Genomic DNA, 13,337 nt, shown 5'->3' with positions numbered 1-13,337 from the left:
GTCAGCTGCAAGGAATCTAATATCTTTCCCTAGGGCACTGAATGTCGGTACAGATTCAGTGTAATATGGGAAGGTCTCCCAACTGTCTAGATAGTTATTTCCAATGGGGATGGTGTGCCCCTCCACGTTTTGATGGTCACAACTAGGGGGTGGTGGCATGCTGTTGGCATCCAGTGGGTGAAGACCAGGGATGCTGCTAAGCATTCTCCAATGCACAAGACAAAAATTACCCAACCCCAAGTATCAATAGTGCTGAGGTTGACAAACCTTGGTCTAGACACAGCCAAGGACCAGCGCTGGGCTTTTCTTTCTGTCATCTCTGCTTGGTTAAGAGTAAGGCAACCCATCCTGATCTATGGGTCAGATGCATGTCCTATGACGTTCACGAGTTGGTGTCCATGCTGGGGCTCAGCAAAGCCTTGGAGCCCAGCAAGGCGGACTTCTATTGCAGGAGACACAGGCCTCTTGCAGGAAGCTGTTGACAGAAGGCTCTTACCTGACAAAGCTGAGGTCAGCTGGTACACATGTCTTAAATCGAATGGCATGGTCTTCTGCATTCTGTTTCTACCAAGGTCCCTAGTGCAGTGGCTGCTGATGGGGCTTGACTGTCTCTATGAGGGCTCCTCCCTCTCTTCCCATTTCCCAAGGTTTAATTCTATTGTGTTGGCCACTGACACATTCCAGGGTCCTGGCATTATCACCTTTGTTCCTCTAACCAACCCAGATTACCATCACCACGTCTCTTTAGGATGGGGGTATGATCACTTTCCTGTCTTCTAATTCCCTCTCCCACTGTGTTCTGGCACAAGTTTTATGCCATTGTACACTTTGGAGCTTTCCTTTTGATTCCCAGATGCTTATATGAGAACTTTAAAAAGAATGGAATATTAAAATATATTTTCTGTTATCCTCTTTGTTATGGAAATCAAAATTCTCCTTATGGCCGTGTGGATGCCTCTGAATGTTGAGGAAAGAATCATGGCATAAAACAAAGAAAGAAAAAAGATGGATATGTCAAGATCTTATTTCACGACATCAGAGATTTCATAAGTTTCCTTCCCCTGTATACTTTGGAGTTAGAAAGGAGGTAGTGGTGGTAGAGGATAGTTTTATGGGTTTAGCCAGATGTTAGGGACATCTGGTAACTAGATGTTTGCTTTTTAACCGTGCCTGAGTGTTGCGCTGATAAGATGGGAACTGGGAGTTGAAAGTGGTTGCTCTGGCCAGGGTAAGAGACAGCAGTGCTTCTGAGAATAAGGATTAGGGGTAGGAGTACGGAGAGGTGGTTTTGCCCGGCAGAAGGCACTCTTTTCTTTCTGTGCCTCCATATCTTCATTTGAAGATGAGACTCCACCTATTCCTGATATAATAATCAACCATTTTACTGTAAGTCATAAAGTGCTTATTAGATGACAGGCACTGCACTAGGCTCTGGGCACATGTTTCCTTATTTACATTCAGCCATCCTGTGCAAGAATCTGTGATGCTCTGAAGAGATATCCCCTAACTCTTCTAAAATGAATGTCATTATTATTATCATCACTGTGGATATCATGCTTTAGACTTAAATATTCTGTTCTCATATTCAGGAGTTTTACTGCTACCAATCCCAGGGCTGTGTCTTTTTTGTTCGCATGACTTCTGCGTAGTATTGATCAGTTGTCTTAAGTCATTCACATCCATTAGTCCAATTTTCTCAGAGAAGTTGCTGGGCTAATGGTATTATTTGTGACTGTGAAAAAACGGGTTAGATCTTCTGGAGAAAATAGCTCTTGAACTTGAGTCTTTGTTTCATTAGATGCGGCTGGATGAAATAGAGGGTTGCATTTGGTACTGAAGATTCACACTTCAGAAAATAAAATGTCGCTGTGAGAAGAAACTGCAGGTGTGGATTTGAAAGCCGATGGAAGAAGACTGTGAACAGAATTCTACCTCTGTGCCAACACTGTGACCAGGGCCCATTTATTGTGAACAGGTTCCTGGTATGTTTGCCTGTTCTCCCAGTGAATCACAGGTGGCCTGAATGGAGTTCCACAGAGGTCAGTGGCAGTCAGGAGAAGGCTCTGAAGTAAATAGGCTCTGAACCAAAGATGGAAGACATATGTTGTGGGGCGGGGGGGTTGGGGAGGTAAGGCCTGAGAGTCTTTCAAAGAAAAGAATGGTAGGTAAACAAGAGTGGAAGGAAAAAGTAATCAAAGGTTCAGAAGATGGGGACAGATCTCGATTTGGCCAGAGACTAGCCAGCCTAGGGAGAGTCTAGAAGAATGTGAGAGCCGCAGATCCAGAATAAAACCTATCAGTTGTTCAGCGTCTGCTGGCCTTCCCCATTCCCTCCCGCATTTCAACTGAAGCGGAGCAGCCCTGGAATCATCGAGTGCAGAATCCAATATGGCCGGTGGTCAGAGCTGGGGACTTGGCCACACAGACGAGCAAGCCTGCGCCCTGGAGAGCTGTCTGGCCTTATCTGCCCCAAGAGGATCCGACCTGTTATGTGAACACGAGAGACTTATCACAGCTTAGAGGATTTACAGGGGATTTGATTGCTGCTTTGGAGTGGGCAGACTCACTGTGCTCAGATGGGCCCCAGCAAGTTGTGGCATCTTGTTTTCTTAAACTAGGGGAGGGATTTGATTAGTTAGGAGGGCCCGCAGTTTCAGAGAGTGAGGAGGGGTAGAGAATATGTGTGTGGGGGGGTGGGGGTGGGGCTTGGGGTGGAATCGGGGGCAGAAAGTGGTGCTCAGGAATAATACACAAAGTGGAAGAAAGAATTTATCTCGGAAATTTCTCTGCACAATAACATATGCACACCTTCTTGGCTTGTAGGAAAGCAAGCTGGTCTTTTTATTTTATATTTTTTTAACCTTATAACAGATGTAGTTTTGAGTAAGCTTATAAAGCAACTTTGAAAACTAAAGAAACACCTACCAATTTACATCTTACTTCTCCTGTGTTTCAGCGGCCCTTGTGTTAAGTGTTGAGCAACCAGAAATGTCAAGAATTGGCTGTAAACCAGGACCGATCCCCTTTTGCCACATTCTATGAGGTAAAGCTTTTTTTTAAAATGTGGGAATCTCCAAAACAAAAATAATATGTTGTGAATGGATCCTTACCATAAACAAAGAAAACAGAATGATTACCTTAGGATATCAACTTTCACATAGAGTTTAAATATTACCACCACTTGGGATCAGCCGAATACTTTCGGCTCTATAAAGCTTCCATTATTCATTTAGCCACAGAAATCTGCCAGCTAATATTTTATTAAGTCTGAAAATACTTTAACCAGCCCTTTCTATATCTATCAAGTTCAAAGAGATGATATAGTTCATGTATTAAGACTCCATAAAGTTTAGTCCTAAAAATGTGGATTATATTTCCAATACTTATTAAACATTTTTGTCTATTGGCTGATTTATTTTAGGCCCATGGGCATATGTTTTCATTACATGGTGGGCTTAATTCATATGCTCCTTCTAGATAGTTCTAGCATCTTTCTGTTTATGAAGATCACTTAAGATGAAAGGCATTAAAATACAGTTGATTTTAGGTATCTAGCCATGTGTTTAATACAGCCCTTCTTTATAATACTTATTTCTGGTCCTGGGCATCAAAGAAAAAAAAAATGAAAAGTCAGCACTGTTCTCTTAAAAATACGTCAAGGCCCCCAACTCTTTAACAACACAGGAAATGTCAAATATTATATGGATATAAATAACTCAGTAAAACAGGGTTACAAGAACATCTGGCTTTGCACAGTTCCACGCACTCGGCTGGCGCAAAGATATTTCAGTAATACTATCCAGTCGTCGGGTTGTGTGAGACTGTGGGGCACAGAAGGGAATTTGAGTGTCGAGTGAAAAATGTGCTTGTAAAAAGGTCTGGGTTGTTATCTGTTTAATCCGTCCTAATCTGTTCAGTCATTTGCTCTGGGGGCTCTTAAGAGAGGAATACTGACCCCCTCTGGAAACCAGTCTCTTGGACAGATACCCCTTGGGGCCCCAGGGTTAGGAAGGGAGGGCAGAAGGTTAACGACCCTCCCCTTAAGAAGCAAGCTGCCCCAATGATAACTGGAGAGATCATTTTAAAAAGGGACATCTCAATTTTCAGAAGGACTTGCAGCTTTATTTCAGGTCTCACACTATGGAGGCAATCTGAAGGGAACACGGTGACACCCATCTTTGCTCTCGTCCGTTTTGTCTCTTGCCTGATCGGTTCCATTCCTCGATTCCCTTTCTCTCTTTCCTGCCTAACATTCTTCACTGTAGGCTTTCCCTTTATTTTTAAGATCTGACTTCCTTGGGCTCTGGGCAAGCCACCATTTGTGGAAAGCAGCTTGTGCAGTTTAAACTATTTGGTGTTCAGCTCACTTATACAAGCCTAAAAAAGAAAACAAAACTCCAAAACAAATACACACACACACACACACACACACACACACACACACACAACCCCACACAAGGCCTTTAAGGTTTATGGTTTTCCCCGAAGTCTATATTACCATGTTCAACATTAAAAGAATAAATAGCAGCATCATCCATGTCAAAAGAAGACAAAGCAAAATATAAGTGATAGGTGTATCTTAGATGCTTAAACGACTCTCACTTATTTATTCTGCAAATATTGAGTAACTACTGTGCCAAGCACCGTGGCAGGTAAAAACTCAAGGCCCCTCCTTGCCTTTAAGAACTCAGTCTAGTGGAGGCAACACATGGAAATAAAGTTACCATATGAAACATTGCAATACAGTGCAATGCAATGCAATGTTTCTAAAATAAAGTGAACCAATGAAAGAAAGTAAATACCAGGTACAAATAACTTGCTTAAATATCTTTTACCTTCCATTGGAATATCTAGTTCCACTTGCTTCTTTCTCTCCCTTCAGCAGTCTTTCTGGAAGTCATTTCATTTTTAGTTAAAACCAAGTCTAGCGGGAGAAACAGCTCAGAAGCTGAATGGCCATCCTCCTCAATGCTAGAGCGGAAAGTGGTGGTGAAGCTGGTTTATTTCTGAAGCAGCTGGGAAAAACTGCATAGAGGTGAAAGAAATCCTCTGATTTGGAGTGTGATTCATAGGTATGCATGATAATCTGGTTTTTGCAGGGGTTCCTGGGAACCCCAGGTTCTACCCGTAACACGTATACGTATTGTTTTGTGATTTGTTTCTCTCAAATTACCTTATTTTATTCATCAACTAACTGGTTAATTCAAGTACTATGTATCTAAAGAGCTCCTTCTAGGTGTCAGGGTCTGTGATAGATAACAGTCCTTGCTTTCAAGAAGCTCAGTCAGGTGGGGAAAGTCATGTAAACAAACAATTAAAACACAGTGTGATAAGCGTTAGGGATCCTTGCTTGAGATCAGAGGAAGATAAAGCAAGCTCTGGACAGGATGCTAAACCCCGGGAGGTGGGTGGATTGGAAGTCATCTGATGAATCAGAGTCATCCTCACACTGAATAAAAGATAAATGGCACGTTTCATCCAGAATCATCCTGATTGGCTACATACGTTGTATACATCATTCAGATTATTTCCCAATTCCCTCTCACTGTGCTCTCTGTACACTTGACTTAAAAGGCATTGCCATTCACCAGCCTGAACTGAGGACTCTGCCACACCCTGTGATTAGCTCCCCAGAACCTTGTGAGGGTTCATCGGGTTGATACGTTGTTGGGATCCCAGCCCCCACAGGTCCAGCCCATCTCCAGACAAACACCCTGTTGAGCATCACCTGACAACCTGCTCTTCTCCTGCTTTCTTGCACTCTTACCATTCTCTTCCTATTCTATTCCAGGGTTTGGACAGAACAAACTGCCTCCAGACAGCATTGAGATTGTGACACAGCCCAGTACACTCCAGGAAATTCAAACTGACAGAAACTCCTGCCTTCTGCTATTGCAAAAGTGGCTTGGTGTAGCAAGATGCCAGCTCAGGACTGTGGGCTGCCACTAAAGGTTCCTGATCCTCTCTGCAGAGACGAGAGTGCCTGGGGGTGGAGTGGTGGGGGTGCTGAACACTTTGGCAGGGTTGAGGTAAACACTCAGGTTGAGGCATTTTTCATCTGTTTAACCAGATCTCTTTATATTGTCAAACAAGACTGGGGCTCACAAGAAACAGCTATGCTATTCTTGTTGAGAGCTGGGACAAGAGATGAGAATTTATTTTCTCCGTGGAGGTAAATTTCCTCAAGGCTGGGATGCCAGGCAATTTTCACTGAAACAGAAGGAGTGGGGGCAGGGAGGTAAGCCCTTGGAAACTTTGAAGAAAAGTCTAACAGTGCTTCCTATAACCCCACCTTGCCTGAGACGGGGAAAACAGAGGGCTTCGGTAGTAATGTCCCCACATCCTGTGCGGAAGACTCCCTTCTGTAGGCCACCTGTTGAACTTTATCCCTGACCCTGTCCTCCCAAGCTGTGTCACTTTCTCCTTCTGTTGACTCAGAAAACACAACTTTGTTGTTGTCATTGTTGTTGTGTCATTCTCTTACCTTTTCTAGGCTGAGTTGAATTTAACATCAATTGCTTAGTTTTGATGACACCTAAAGTTTAGGTAAATTTTCATGCCCACCCAGCCACTAGTCAGAATTCTGTGGGAATACTTGTGATCCATGCGAAAATCCTTGTGCATAGTTTTATAAAGAGGTCTTACTGAAATAGAATATCTGCATTTAAAAAAATCCAAAGCAAATGTCTGGTCAGTGAACCCTTTTGTAAACCACTGGTTTCTCTCATGATCCTATTTCACATTTGTAAAGTGCATTTCCCACCCATAGCTGTTTTTGTTTTAAATCATAAAACTCTGGTATAGCTTTGATTTTTTTTCAAACTTATTCTCTCCCTTATTTGCATTTTAAATCTTCTCTACTCCCTGTAAGCCTCTTACACCCCTCCTTTACCTCCTGCCCAAGGGACGACCTCGTGACCGACACTGAAAACTAGAAGCCCTCAGGGGCAACTTCTTTACCTTCCTGCTACCAAATCTGCAAATTCGTATAAGCCTCCATATTGCTCTGCTCTTTCCTATGACAATGGAGAAAGGTCTCTTGGGTCACCATTTTACAGAGTAGGAAACATGCAGAATGATAAAGAATTGTCCATGATCTTGTATCTAGTCAAAGTCAGTGGCAGATAACTTTGAACTCAGGCTTCCCAATGTTCTCACTGCATCACGGTGTCTTTTAATTTTTAAAATTAGGTAAGCAGTATTTTACTTCAAAATGTTTGCAGTGGACATGTCTGTCAGGCTTCCACACCCCCTGCCACTATTTGCAAGAGCCCCCTGGATTTCTGCTTGGTGATACATGTGGCTCTGGGGAGGCCGACTGTACCCTCAGCTCCAGCTGCAGAGAAATCACCTAGCAGCATCCCCCAGCCACAGTGATTGGTTCAGAAGTGGGCCCATGTCCTAAGCTGCTCCAATCAGAGTGGCATGTAGATGACTTCTCTCCTTCTGTATGTTATGAGGATGGGAAGCCCGGAACACTGCAGCTGTTTTACCAGTATGAGGAAAGTCAGCCTGGGGATAAAGCTAATCACAGAAATGAACTGAAAACAAGAGATTTGAAGGAAATTAAAGCAGGTTAAATCATAACCCAACCTTCTCGGTTATGTTAGTCATACATTCCTGTTACTATTTAACTCACTTTGAATTTGGTTTTTTGTAACCTGTAACAGAAAACACAATGGACAGGTATAACTTTTTTCTGATTAAAAGATTAATGTTTTAATCTTTAAAGATACATGACATAGACAATTCTGAACAATATGAAGAAGAAATGAAAATAATCTATAATTCTACTACCCAGAATAACTGCTATTAACATTTTAGAGGTTCCTTTCCATTTTTTCTTGGGGAAGAGGTAGAAATTAAGATTTGTTTGCATAGTATTTTTTTGCTATTATATTACATGAAAATTTACATGTCCTTATGTGATCATTGAATATGAAAACATGTTTAAACCATTTATGCTTATATTCAAAATAGATATGGTTGAATTTAACATTACTTAGTTTTATGTTTTGTGTATTTCTTTGTAATTTCTTATAATTTCATTTTCAAAATGACTTGTGTTATGTAAAACAATTTTTAGATTTAGTTTGTTAAAAGAAAAATTTCAGATGCATTAAATTTAAGGGAGTTTCCTTAAGCAATGAACAATTCGTGAATCAGGCAGCTCCCAGAATCCTAACAGATGCAAAGAGACTACATACAGAGCAGCCACGTGGTGGAAGATTTATAGCCAAAAAAAAAAAAAAAAAACACACACACACACACAAAAACGGGAAATGACATACAGAAATCGGAAGTGAGGTACAGAACAGCTGGATTGCTTACAGCTTGTCCTTTGCCTTATTTGAACACTGAGCAGTATATGGTTCAAGTAAGCCTTCTGGGATTGGCCAAGACTCAGCTATTGTTAGAGGAACATATTCCTAAGTTAGGTTTGCAATCTTGTCTACCTATTAAATTAAGTTGCAGTTCGTCCACAAGGACTCAAATACAGAAGTGCAGAATCCTTCACAGGCCACATTTAATTTGCTTTAACAAGTTTTCCTTAAACATTTACTGAGCACTTGTTCCTTGAAAGGCTCTAGGAAGAATGAGTTCCTGCCCTTGTGGGACATTTCAGACGTTTAGTCAGAAACACACAAAGATAAGTGTATTATTATAAATATGGTGCTTTTTTTTTTTTAAAAGCAAAATGATGTGTATGAGGTTAGGAGGTATAGCCACACATTTAGAGTGGTGGGTAGGCAGGAGGGTGGGCTGTGAAGTCAGGGAAAGGTTCCATGCAGAAATGATGCTTGAGTAGATTAGGCAAAAATGGAAAGAAGTTAGTTGGAGTGAGGGAGGACATGTGGGGTAGAGGAGACCCTTTTCTGCAGAGAGAGAAGAATGGCCAAAGGCCACTTCAGGAGGCAGCTTGGTACATCTGAGGACCTGAAAGGTCACTGTTGGAATGCATAGTGAGGGGAGATGGTGGGGTGTGACTGGAGAGGAGGTAGAACTAGACCACAGAAGCCCTCAGGAGCCAGGCTAAGGACTTCATACTTTCTCTTGAGAAAACTGGGATGGCATCAGAGAGCTTTAAGCTAGAGGAAGCAGATAGCATTGACCTGTGGCTCTCAACGCCTACCTGAGGCAAAGATGGGCTGGAGGCTAGAGAGACTACAGCAGTGTGGCTTGGGGTTGGTGGCAGTGCATCGAGGTGCAGGAGTGCTTCAAATGGAGATGCTGAGGAGGGTCTGTGAGTAGGACTTAGTGATGGATTGAATGTGGAGCATGAAAACGAGGGAGAGCTCGAAGAGATGGCTGGATGGACAGTGGTGTATTGAGGGAGAGGATCATGAGTGCAGAGAGATGCAGGAGAGACTGAGGTGGCAGGGGATGTCACGTGCATGTGGGATGTGTGGCCTGGAGCTTGCAGGACATTTGTTGGCTAGAGAAACACACTTGGAAATAATCAGAGCAAAGATGGAAATTGTGGTCATGGCTTGCAGGAGATCGTCTTTCACGAAGGAGGTTAAGAGTGAGATTCCCACTCACAAGAGGGTCTGCAACTCAGCCTTCAGGAGCATCAACTTGTGGATCGGGAGAGTGACCCTCCTAAGGACACTGAGAAATAAGAGGAAAAGCTGAACGTGCAGCCACAGCATCCAAAGGAAGAGAGTGCCTCAGGAAAAGAAGGGTCATAACACACACCTACAGCCACTGAGAGCTTAGCTCAGGTGAGGACAGGGAAACTGTTAGAGTTGCTGGTGCCTGGGCCTTAAGTTTAGCAAGAACGATTTCAGAGATGTGGTGGGGCAGAAACCTCGTTGTTGTGGTTTGAGGACAGTTTAGGAGAAAAGGGAATGAAGACAGATTTTATGAAAATCTTCTAGGAATTTTGCTGAGAAAGGGAGTACATAATTAGGGTTAACTGTGGTTCTCAAATTTGTACAATAATATTACTTGAGGTGCTTTGAAAAACACCCATTGCTGAGGCCTCTCTCCAGACCAATGAAATCAGAATCCATGGGAGTCGGACCCAAGCACTGAGATAATTTAGAAAGCTCTCAGGTAATTCTGACATGCAACCAAGACTGGAAATCACCAGGTTAGCAGGAGATGTGGGGCTGAAGATGTACACAAACGGCTGGATGTGGTGGCTCATGTCTGTAATCCCAGCACATTGGAAGGCCAAGGCAAGTGGATCATTTGAGGTCAGGAGTTCGAGACAAGCCTGGCCAACATGATGAAACTCTGTCACTACTAAAAATACAACAACAACAACAATAACAAAAATTAGCTGGGCATTAGTGATGCTGGCCTGTAATCTCAGCTACTCGGGAGGCTGAGACAGGAGAATTGCTTGAACCTGGGAGGCAGAAGTTGCTGTGAGTCGAGATTGTGCCACTGCACTCTAGTTTGGGAAACAGAGTGAGACCATTTCTCAAAAAAAGAAAAAAAGAAAATATCCACAAAAGGATTATAGAGATTTGAACATGCTTAATTGTTGACAAGAGAAATCTAGATGTGATAGTTGGTTTAAAAAAATTTTTTTTAAATCTACATTTATTTAATTATCCAGAGTGAAGAAAGTTGCTTTGTAAAGCATTTCCAACAGAAGATGATACATTTACAGCGTTTTTACTTTGCCGTACACCTCTTCCTTTTCCTTAGTTTTTAATTTAGATAATGGTTGCAATATATTCATTTTTTATACTCTATATTTACTCTTTTTTTTTTTAAAGCCAAACTGTATCCAGCTTTATTAAAGATACTTACCATAAACAATCATGGTATTTCAGGTAGGACATGGGCAGACAATCATTAACAGTATACAACAATTTTCAAACTCCCTTCTTTCATGGACTACCAAAAATCAGAAAGCCACTATAAAACCTAATGAAGCCTTCATCTGATGCTCTGATCAGGGAAAGTTTAGAGTGAGGGTTGACATTTCACATTTAGCACATTGTTTAACAACTTTTCACGAGCTGACCCTGATTTCAGGAAGTGAGATGAAAATGGCAGAATCTCTCTGAAGATCCACAATCTAGAAATGGAACCACTGCTCTTCTGACAGGTGCCATCTCAGTGGCATCACTGGCAAGTCCATATGGCCCGACACACTGGTGACCAATGACTGGGGGTCACGTCCCAACAGATGTCTGGGCTTAAGGGAGTTAAGTCCAGGCTGAAAGATGGAAAGAGAGAAGAGGACGTAAAAAAAAAAAATTATTTTTCCATACCACAAGGCTTTTGTGTGCCAAGGTGGCCATGTGTGTCAAAGTCAGGGAATCCCTCCTCCTGGGAGCCAAGAGGAAGCCTCTCAAAACTAGAAGGGAAAGGTACTTCCCCACATCGATCCAGCTTTGGAGACATTCTATTAGTGACATATGCCCCTTCCCCCAAAACAACAATGTGTGCTAAAAACACAGCTTAAAAAAAAAAAAAGTAAAACAAAATTCTGCATTTTTATAAAACTCGATAAAAACATAGTATTTCGAACTGTAAGTCACTAGAAGTACACAGTTATCAAAAATGCACACACTTCCCTTGGCAGCTCCAGTACCTTCAGCTTTCTGTGCCTGCTCTGTTTGGGCATCTCCATTTTCTGCGGGGTTATTCCCTTCCTTGCCAGCATCAGCTTTTCCCTTTGTCCCTTTGGGCACTTTCTCTCCCTTCTTTGCAGGGGCCTTTTTAGGCTTGGGCTCTGGCTTTGGAGGAGCAGGTTTATCAGACCACCTCGTGGATCTTCTCTGTGGTTCGTCCTTCACCTTGACTTTATCGCCTTTAGCATCCTGGTCAGCCTTTCTCTTGGGCATGGTGGTGGCGACGGCGGCGGGAGGTAGGCGCTGGGCACGGGATGCAGCAGCGCATGGGCTTTGTTCGGTCCGGGGGTCGTTCTCATCTCTCCTTCTTCGCACTGCTCCCTGTATTTACTCTTTTAAAATCACTTCTGACATTTGTGCTTAATTTTGTAACCATGGTTTAAAATAATTTCTTAGGTTTAACTTCCCCTGGAATTTGTCTAAATGCTGCCTGCCAGTACGATGATACCTTGACACTTTCATATCTGGGTTCTGAAATTCCTCACGCATTTGCTGTGTGTGCGCCAAAGGGGTACATAGTATCCTATTCTGAACTCTTGCATAGTTGAGAATGTTTTCTTACTGTCTTCACAAGTGGAAGACAACATCGGTGAGCATATCGTTTTCATCTTATTTTCTGTTGCACTATAAGTAAAATGGTTTTCCTACCTGCATACTTGTAAGGTATTTTTCCTGTTATCTACATGTTTACAACAGAGTTCTGGAATGTGGCTGCTGGTCGCTGGTGTTGCTCGGGACTTGGTGATCACTTTTGGTCTCAACAGCATAGCTTTCTTCTCTAAAGCGTGCTCTTCAGCTATGACTGCAGTCGCTGCTCTGAGAAGACTTCCCACAAAGAAGTCTTCCACCACTTTGGTTTAGTTCTCTGGACACCATTGTGCTCACACTAGACCTGCATTCTTTGTCTTCTGTGTCTAGCATCTTGCCTCTGTTTTCATTCTGCCCTTTTCCTTTGCATTCTAGAAAAACTTTTCAAGTCTATTTTCCAATTGCCAATTGTTTTTTCTGCCATTTCAATTCTACTTTTTCCTTCCAACATCTTCTGCTATTACATCTTTTATTTGCTTGTAATCTCCCATTATCTTGCTCACAACTTTTCATCTTTTCTCTTTCTTTCTCTTTCTGTTTCTCTCTCTGTGTCATTTTTTCCTACCTGATACTCTGTTTTCTGCTCAGGTGTCCTGTTACTACTTCAAAGAGGCCATATCTTCCGACATTCTATTAAAATTACTTCTTTAGAGGTCTGATGTTTCCCAGAGCCTTTTACGATGATGTACCCTTTCCTTTTCCCTTTCTTTCTTTTTTCTGAATTGCATTTTTCACCCTAAGACTCAGCGCTAACCAAACAAAATGGTTGCTAATATACACAGTGTGTAGATTCCTGTGTGTCCTCTGGGTCCTGGAGCCATGTTGAATCCCTTTTCTATGTCAACAGGCACACGTCAGGTACACTCAGGGCTGAGCTAACTTCCCAGCGTCTGGCAGTGCTTCCTCCAGCTTCGTCTCCCGGCATGACAGGGCATTTTCATGCTTAAGTCTGATGCCTACATCTCCTGGGAGGCAATGCACTACTGCTGCCAGATTTATTCCTAACTCTTCAGGCTCTTGTTAGTTGTGGAAGCAAATCCTGATGAGGGTGTGAAGGAGGGCTGGGGTACAGGCACCCTCTAGATGGAAGTGTCTGCAGTGCAGAGGGAGAGCGGACTGGCTCCCACCACCGGTGCTGACCTCCCTCCCCAA

The 13,337-nt window shown here is 42.6% G+C and overlaps 1 pseudogene; it reads right to left on the bottom strand.

Annotated features, from left to right (window-relative positions):
- Positions 1–2,341: 2,341 nt before the first annotated feature.
- On the bottom strand, positions 2,342–11,810 carry LOC101035645 (non-histone chromosomal protein HMG-17 pseudogene; annotated as a pseudogene).
- Between the last annotated feature and the right edge of the window lie 1,527 nt (positions 11,811–13,337).

Source organism: Saimiri boliviensis, chromosome 6, assembly GCF_048565385.1.
Source record: "Saimiri boliviensis isolate mSaiBol1 chromosome 6, mSaiBol1.pri, whole genome shotgun sequence".
In the NCBI taxonomy this organism is placed as follows: Eukaryota; Metazoa; Chordata; class Mammalia; order Primates; family Cebidae; genus Saimiri; species Saimiri boliviensis.
The sequence above is the reverse complement of the archived record's forward strand: the minus strand, read 5'-3'. Positions and strand labels throughout refer to the sequence as shown.